We start from the raw sequence: 8,313 nt of genomic DNA, 5'->3' as shown, positions 1-8,313 counted from the left end.
ATGAAGAGGCTGTCTGCCGGTTTTACATCTACTCTGGTCTCCGAGTGTTTCTTTTCTCTCTCGCCTCTCCAGACATCCCACCTAGAGTTAGTCCGAGAAGGGAAAATGTCAGCCACTGAGCAGTCTGTCTGGCAGCTTGCATCAAACCCGGGTGTCTGTCTTCTTTGTATCTGTTTTCTCTGTGTCTGTTTTTTTTTCTCTCTCTCTCTCTCTTTTGCCATCGTCACCGGACACCCCATCTTCGGGTCCTCACCCCTTTGCCGAGGCCAGACCCTGGCAGTTTCTAATGCAATTTATTTGTGTCCTCTCCCTCTTTTCTTTAGTTAGTTTTGCCAATGGTTTGTCAATTTTATTAATCCTTTCAAAGAACCAGCTTCTTGTCCTGTTGATTCTTTCTATAAAGTTTTTCGGTTTCCCATCTCATTTATTTCTGCTCTTATCTTCATTGTTTCCCTTCTTCTGGTGTCTGTGGGTTCCCTTTGCTGGTCTGCTTCTAGTTGTTGAAGGTGCTGGGTTAATGTGTTGATTTTGGCTGTTTCCTCTTTTTGGATGTGTGCATTTATCACAATAAATTGTCCTCTCAGGATTGCTTTCACCATGTCCCTAAGATTTTGGTATGCTGTGTTTTTATTCTTGTTTGTTTCTAGGAATTTTGTGAATTCACGTTTAATTACTTCTTTTACCCAGTCGCTTTTCAGCAGGGTGTTGTTCAGTTTCCATGTATTCGACTTTATTGTTTTGGCCTTCTTATTGTTGATTTCTAGTTTTATAGCATTGTGGTCTGAGAAGATGCTTTGTAGAATTTTGATGGTTGTGAATTAATGGAGGCTTGCTTTGTGACATAACACATGGTCAATTCTGGAAAATGTTCCATTTGCACTGGAGAAGAATGTGTTTTGTGCCGTTGTTGGATAGAATACTCTAGACATCTATGAGGTCAAGTTGGTTGATTGTGTTGTTAAGTTCATCTGTAGCATTGTTGAGTTTCTTTCTGGTTGTTCTATCCTTTTTCGAGAGTGGTGTGTTGAAAGCTCCTACTATAACTGTGGAGTTATTTATTTCTTTCTTCAATTCCATTAAGGTTTGCTTCATGTATCTTGGTGCTCTTTCGTTGGGAGCGTACATATTTATTATGGTTATGTCCTCTTGCTCAACTGACCCTATGATCATGAGATAGTGTCCTTCTTTGTCTCTTATGCTGGTTCTTATCTTAAAGTCTACTTTGTTGGCGATTAGTATAGCCACTCATTCTTGTTTATTGTTGCTGTTGGCTTGGTAAAATTTTTCCCATCCTTTGATTGTTTTTGTCTTTGTGTGTAACGTGTGTCTCTTGCAGGCAACATATTGATGGTTCTTGTTTTCTTATCCATTCTGCCACTCTGTCTCTTCACTGTTGCATTCTATCCATTGACAGTCAATGTAATTATTGTTAAGTATGAAGTGATTACTGTCATTGTGTTACTTTTTTGGCAGTGTTGTTTGTTCTTTGGTTCTGCTTTCCTTCTTGTATTGGGTTTGTGTTTTTTGGGTTGATTTGGGTTGGTTTCTTCCTAGTTTCGCTGTTCACTTGTTCTGTTTGGGAATTTATTTTTATGATATGTTGTGGAGTGTTATCTTTCTGTGGGCTTACCTTGTAGTCTACTAACTTTTCTCTACACTTAAGATATTCCATTGTAACCTGCAATTTACCTAGCATCCCCACCACCTGTGCTTTTGATGCTGCGTTTGTCCCTTCTTTGACATTGATATGTTTATGCTCTTCAGTTGATCTTTGGGCTCCCTTGAATTTGTTGTTGTAATCTCATTGTGTTCTGGACTCTGCTTTCTGTTGGCTGTGTTTCAGGTGGTGTTGCCATACCTGTCCATCTCTGTTTGTTGTCTGTTCTTGCTGGTTCTCCATCCCTAGAATTCCCTTTAGGATGTTTTGAAGTGCTGAGTTGGTTTTGATAAAATCCCTCAGATTCTGTTTATCCTGGAATGTTTTGATCACACCATTGTATTTGATTGATAGTTTTGCTGGATAGACGATTCTTGGTTGACAGTATTTTTCTTGCAGTGTTTTGTATATGTATCCCCATTGGCTTCTTGGCTGCATGGTTTGTTTTTAGTAGTCAGCACTTAATCTAATTTGCTTTCCCTTATAAGTTATATTTCTCTTCTCCCTGGCCACTTTTAGTATTCTTTCCTTGTCTTTGATTTTGAAGAGCTTGATTATTATATGTCTTGGAGACTTTCTTTTGGGGTCTATCCTTCCTGGGGTACGTTGGGCTTCTTGAATGTTTATCTTCTCGTCTTTCAAGATGTTAGGGAAGTTTTCTTCCAGAAGCTCTTCAACTATCTCCTCTGTGGACTTCTTTGATTCTTCTTGTTCCGGAATGCCAATAATTCTTACATTTTTCCTCTTCATGTTATCCAGCATGAATCTTAGACTCTCTTCAGATTGTTTTATCTTTTTAGCTGCTTGCTCTGCTATCTTAGCAATATTGAGAGATTTGTCTTCCAGTTCGCTAGTTCTGGCTTCCATCTCTTCTAGTCTGCTCCTTTCCCCTTTCAGCCTATTGTCTATTTCTGATATCTTATTATTGATCACCTGGGCATCTTTTTGCAGGCTTTGTATTGTTTCCAATGCTGTGTCAATCCTATTAGCTTGTTCCTGTAGTACTTTCCTTACTTCTTCCTTATTTTCCTCAACCCTGTTTCGGAGTATTTGAATTTGTTTCCATATCATTCTTCTGAATTCCCTCTCAGTCATATCCAGGACCCACTCCTCTTCCTCTATAAAGCCTTTGTCTGTCTCCAGGTCATTTGCATTTGCTGCTGTCTTCTGCTTTTGGATGTGTTTCGATAATATTAATTGTTTCTTATTGGGCATGATTATTCTTATTTTATTATAATAATTATTAATATGATCAGGAGATAGGTTTCCCTTATTGTCTGTAATGTGTAGTAGATATTGTTAGGTCTTGTCTACATTATGGCCATGGTGGCGGTGTGTGGGTGGTGGCCATGGTGGCAGTGGGCGGGTTTTGGCTGGGAGGCAGCGGGCTGGTGGCGTCCGCATCTGATGATGTCATAAATGATGTCAAAAAGTCGCTGTACCTCTCCCTCTCTCTGTGCGATGGGTAAACTGACTTGCCAGATAGCCACGTCGAGATCTCCTGTTAGGGCAGGGAGATTTTTTGGGGAGGTTATGTTGGCTCTTGCAGCTTTGTTTGGTTATGTTTCCCATTTACTATCCATGTAAGAACAAAATCCTTCACTAACCATGATATAAGTGGTCTGATGTAAGTGGTACAAGGTTATCAACCTGCCCACCAGGATATTGGTTGATCTACCTAGGGAATGGTGCCATGTTGGGGACTTAGTATTTGACTCCAGTGCTGGAAGATTGGGTACTCAGCAGTGGCTGTAGCCAAGCCAGCCTTGATGAGTGGAAGTCATGTTGCTGAATCCATGAATAACCTCAATCCTGTCCCATAGCCACCTTGTTCATGAACCCATTGGGTAATGAATTACATGAGTGGCTAGGGAGACAGGGTGACTGGTATCCATAGAAAAAGTCATCCTATCCACCTCCTCTGCTTAGGTCACCACCATCAAGTAAGCATTCACATGGGACACAAATATATTCATGGTTTTTTTGTGTGTATGTATGCATGCACCTCTTTCCCATTCTTCCCTGTCACCATTTTCCAATAATGATACTTCCAATTCCTTGATCATCCAGCTAAACATTTTGTTATGGCCATGAATGTATCAAAATATAGCCATATATACATACATAAGGCCATTTCTCCTTACTAAACAACCAGATACATGGTTCAAAGAAGGATTTCCCTTCACCACTTTCCTTCAGGGAAGTTCCAGAAAGAGGCTATGGTACTGCAACTGTATATTTTTGAGTGGTGCCTGTATATTACAGAGAAATATCTGTAACCCAGGTTGGAGGTTTCTTCTCTTTAGTCAATTCCACATAAGACCATAAAGGCAGGCTGGGAAAGAGATGATAATGTATTAGGAGCGGTACCTCAGGCATTTGGGCCACTTTCTCATGTAACCTATTTGTGCCTTCAGGTATTACTTGAGCATGATCTCATATATACCATTTCATTTGATGATGAAATGCTGCTATGTATGCCTATCTTTTTATGACTTTGTAGTTTAGAAAACATCCAGTTCATGATGGGCAGCTAACATCACATGATAACTTGGTAGCCCATGGTTAAATGTCCAGTTTCTACCAAGTAGCGAGCTGAAAGCTGTTTCTCAAAAAGCGAGTCATTATTTGAAGAGGATGGCAGGGCTTTGCTCAAAAAATCTCATCACCTGTGTTGTGATTCACCAATAGGAGTCTGCCAAAGACTCCAAACAGATCTCTTTCACTGACAATTCAAGCATCATTGGATAGGCTAGATTCTATGGCTCAAGTAGCAGAACAGCTTGCAAGGCATGCTGGACCTGTTGAAGAGCGTTTTCTTGTTATAAACCCCATTCAAAATTAGTAGTTTTTGTATCACTCAGTAAATGAAATGGAATAGCACACCCAAATGAGGGATATGTTGCTTCCCAAATCAAAAGAGACCAACCAGGTATTGTTTCTCCTTTCTAGTTATAGCAGAGGTCTGATGCAACAACTTATCCTTGTTATAGAAGGGATTTTTTTTTTTTTTTATTATTCCCTGCAATAATTCTTTAAAAAAAATTATGGGGAATTGAGTGATGGTTTACAGAGTAGATCATCAGTTTTACATTCAGTAAATCATGCACTTTGTTTCATCTAAATGATTTCAATCCCCTCAATGTAACATCACTTGTTCCACTTCCTCCCTGTGTTTCTTTTTTCCATTCCTCCTTCTTTCCTAAACCTTCTGAACTTTGTCCTTGGGTAAATGCTGCCCTTTTGTTCTCAAATTTGATCTAAAATCATTGACCGTTCTTTATTGTACGCACTTCATTAGCGTTGTTGTCCTCTTATAGACCTATCTTTTACTTGGCTGAAAATTGAGCCATGGGGGTGAGTTCAGTTCCAGACCTGAAGGATGACAAGGGCCATATTTTCAGGATTCCATTAGTCTCTATCTGACCAATAAACCTAATATTCTTTTTTTAAATGAGTTTTGTTCCATGTTTTATCCCACTCTATTCAGGACCTTCTAATGTGATCCCTTTCAGAGCAGTTGGTAGTGGTAGCGAGGTACTATCTAGTTCTTCTGGTCTCAGGGTCATGGAGACTGATGTTCACATGGTCCATTAGTCCATTGAACTAATTGTTTCTAGGTGTCTTCAATTTCCATCACTCATTTTTCTCCAGATAGGGAAAGACCAATAGATGACTGCTTGTAAGTGTTCAAGATCCCAGTTGCCACTCAACAAAGTAGGATGCAGAACACTGTTTTTGCAGACTATGTTTTGCCAATTTACCATGGTGTCCTGAGCCTCCACACCCAGTGGCTCAATCCCTATGGTGTTTGGTAATGTCTAAGAAGTTTTTATCATTTTGCCCCTGTATTCTCCACCACATTCATGATTATGTTTTCAGCAAAGGTAAATACCCATGTACAAATAACCTCCATCAAATTCTTATACATTTGTGGGTATACTCCCACTATCCCTCTACACCCATTCAGCCTAAGTGTCTACCCATGTATCTACCCATGTTGCTGTTAAGTTGGTTCCAACTCATAGTGAGGTTGTAAATCTTTGAGGGAGCGGAAAGCCTCATATTTCTCCAGTGTTGACCCATTTGTTGTTAAGGCTGTAGAATTCATTCTGACTCATAGCAACCCTGTATAGGGTTTCCAAGGAGCAGCTGGTAAATTTGACTGACCTTGCAGTTCAAACGGGCTTGCTGTCCAGTGTTTATCTTACAGCACCACACCAGTATCTACTCATAGATGGCTGCTATTTCAGGATTGTATTCATAACAGTATTTATTTCTGTTGCCTATAACTCCTGAACTCTTCTCCATGTCTTCTCTTGCCTCCATCATTTTTTGCCACTCTCCCTCTTCTTGCATATTACCTTCCCCTTCACCCAAATTAATATGTGTCTACCCTCTAGCCAGTAAATTATTCCCACTTACCTCTCACCCCTGGTAATCATCAAAGAATGTTTCTTTTAGTGTGAACATCTTTCCCTGACTTTTTACAATAGTTATCTTATACAATATTTTTTTGTGGTTGACAAACTTCATAGAGCATAATGTCCTTCAGATTCATCTATGTTGTGAGGTGTTTCACAAATTCATCATTATTATTTAATGTTTCACAGTCCTAGTATAGCATTGTAAGATCAGCACTGGACTGCTAACCTGTACAGAGTTTCCAAAGAATGGCTGGCGGTTCAACTCTACCAGCCATGTCGTGGAAACTCTTTACAGGGTCTCTATGTGTCAGAATTGACTCAATGGTACTTAACAATAAAAACCAATAGTATTCCACTGTAATGTACTTAGCAAAGTTTGTTTATCTATTCTTCCATTGATGGACATTTAGTTTGAGTCCATCTTTTTTTTGCCATTGTGAATAGTGCTGAGATTAACATGAGTGTGCATATTATCTATTCATGCTGTGGCTCTTATTTCTCTAGGATAGATGCCAATTAGAAGGATTGATGGGTCATATGGTATTTTTATTTCTAACTTTTTGAAGAAACATCATATTGTTTTCCACAGTGGTTGCATCATTTTACAGTTTCATCAGAAGTATATGCAAGTTCCAGTGTTTCCACACCCTCACACAGCATTAGTTACTTTGTTTTGTTAACTTTACTACCAGTCGCTCCGCGGGAGAAAGATGAGGCCTTCTACTCCCATAAGGATTTACACCCTCGGAAACCCTGTACAGGGTCGCTATGGGTCGGAAGCGACTCAAAAAGGCACTTAACAACAACAATTAATGCTACACAACATTAATTTCACTGAAGTGGATGTCCTCAGAATTAAAAACAAGCAACTTTTTATTTGACTAGAGTTACCAAGCAGATAATCAGTTTTACATTCAACAAATTATATGCTGCTGTTGTTGTTAGGTGCCATCGAGTCGGTGCCAACACTTCCTGATCCTGGGCCAACCTCACTACTGTTGCCACCCTTGAGTCCATCGATGCTGCCACTTGACCAATCCATGTCATTGGGGGTCATCCTCTTTTTCTCTGACCCTCCACCTTATCAAACATGATATCCTTCTCCAGTGACTGGTCCCTCCTGACAATATGTCCAAAGTATGAGAGGCGAAGTTTGGCCATCTTGGCCTCTAAAGAGCACACTGGCTGAACTTCTTCCAAAACGGCATATACTTAGTTTCATTTCAATCATTGCAAGCCCCTTAATGTGACATCATTTATCCCACTTCATTCCTGTTATTCTTGTTTCCCTTCCTCCTTTCAAAAACTGTCTGAATTTTACCCTTCTGATTTTGAATGGCTGATGATTCTATAGTATGCACACCTCTCTAGTGTTGTTGTCCCCTTCTATACCTATCTATAGTGATTGACTGAAAATTGAGCTAGGGGACATGAATTCTGTTCCAAACCTGAAGAGTGACCAAGGGCCATTGTCTCAGGGCTCCACCAGTCTCATCTACCAATAATCCTGGTCTTTTTTTTTTTTTTTCCTAAAATAGTTCTGAGAGTTTCCCCCTCACTCCCCATTTTATCTCCATCCAGGACCTTTTAATTTAATCCGTTTCAGAGCAGTTGATAGTGGTAGCTGGGCACCATCTAATTATTCTGGTCCCAGGGTCATGGAGACTTATGTTCATTGGACTAATTGTTTCCAAGTGTAAAAAAAAAAAAATGTGTCACCAACCATCCCTCACATAATACTCTCTGCTTTTCTATTGGGTTTGATACTCCGCGGCAGTGGCCACACAGAACTCAGACACCATACTCAAAGATATAGGGTTTATTAGGGAAGTTAGGTTGTAATTAAGGGTCAGAAATGTTCAGGACTCAGCTCTTCTACTTAGGACAGTGTCTCCTCATCTGTAGCCACAGGAAGACATTCTTCTTTGCCCTGGCAGTGTTACAAAGCTCTTTTAGGGCTGTTGATAAGTGTCCACAGGACACACCACTCCACCATATGCCTCAGTATGAAGGCACATGGCTCTATCTCCCTGGGCCAGCAAACCTAGTTCACCTAATTAAGTGCCTGTGGCACCCCACTGTACAAACAAGCCTACAAAAGTCACTCATATTTACTTACTCTTTGGGCTGGGAAGCCCAACACTCTTGTCTTTTGCTCTGGCTCTTGATTTTGCTGCTGCTGCTCCTCTGCTGTGACACTCCTCCAGTGTCACAGTTTTCTGTTCCTGG

The sequence above is a fragment of the Chrysochloris asiatica genome, unplaced genomic scaffold, assembly GCF_000296735.1.
Source record: "Chrysochloris asiatica unplaced genomic scaffold, ChrAsi1.0 scaffold00252, whole genome shotgun sequence".
Classification (NCBI taxonomy): domain Eukaryota; kingdom Metazoa; phylum Chordata; class Mammalia; order Afrosoricida; family Chrysochloridae; genus Chrysochloris; species Chrysochloris asiatica.
The sequence above is the reverse complement of the archived record's forward strand: the minus strand, read 5'-3'. Positions refer to the sequence as shown.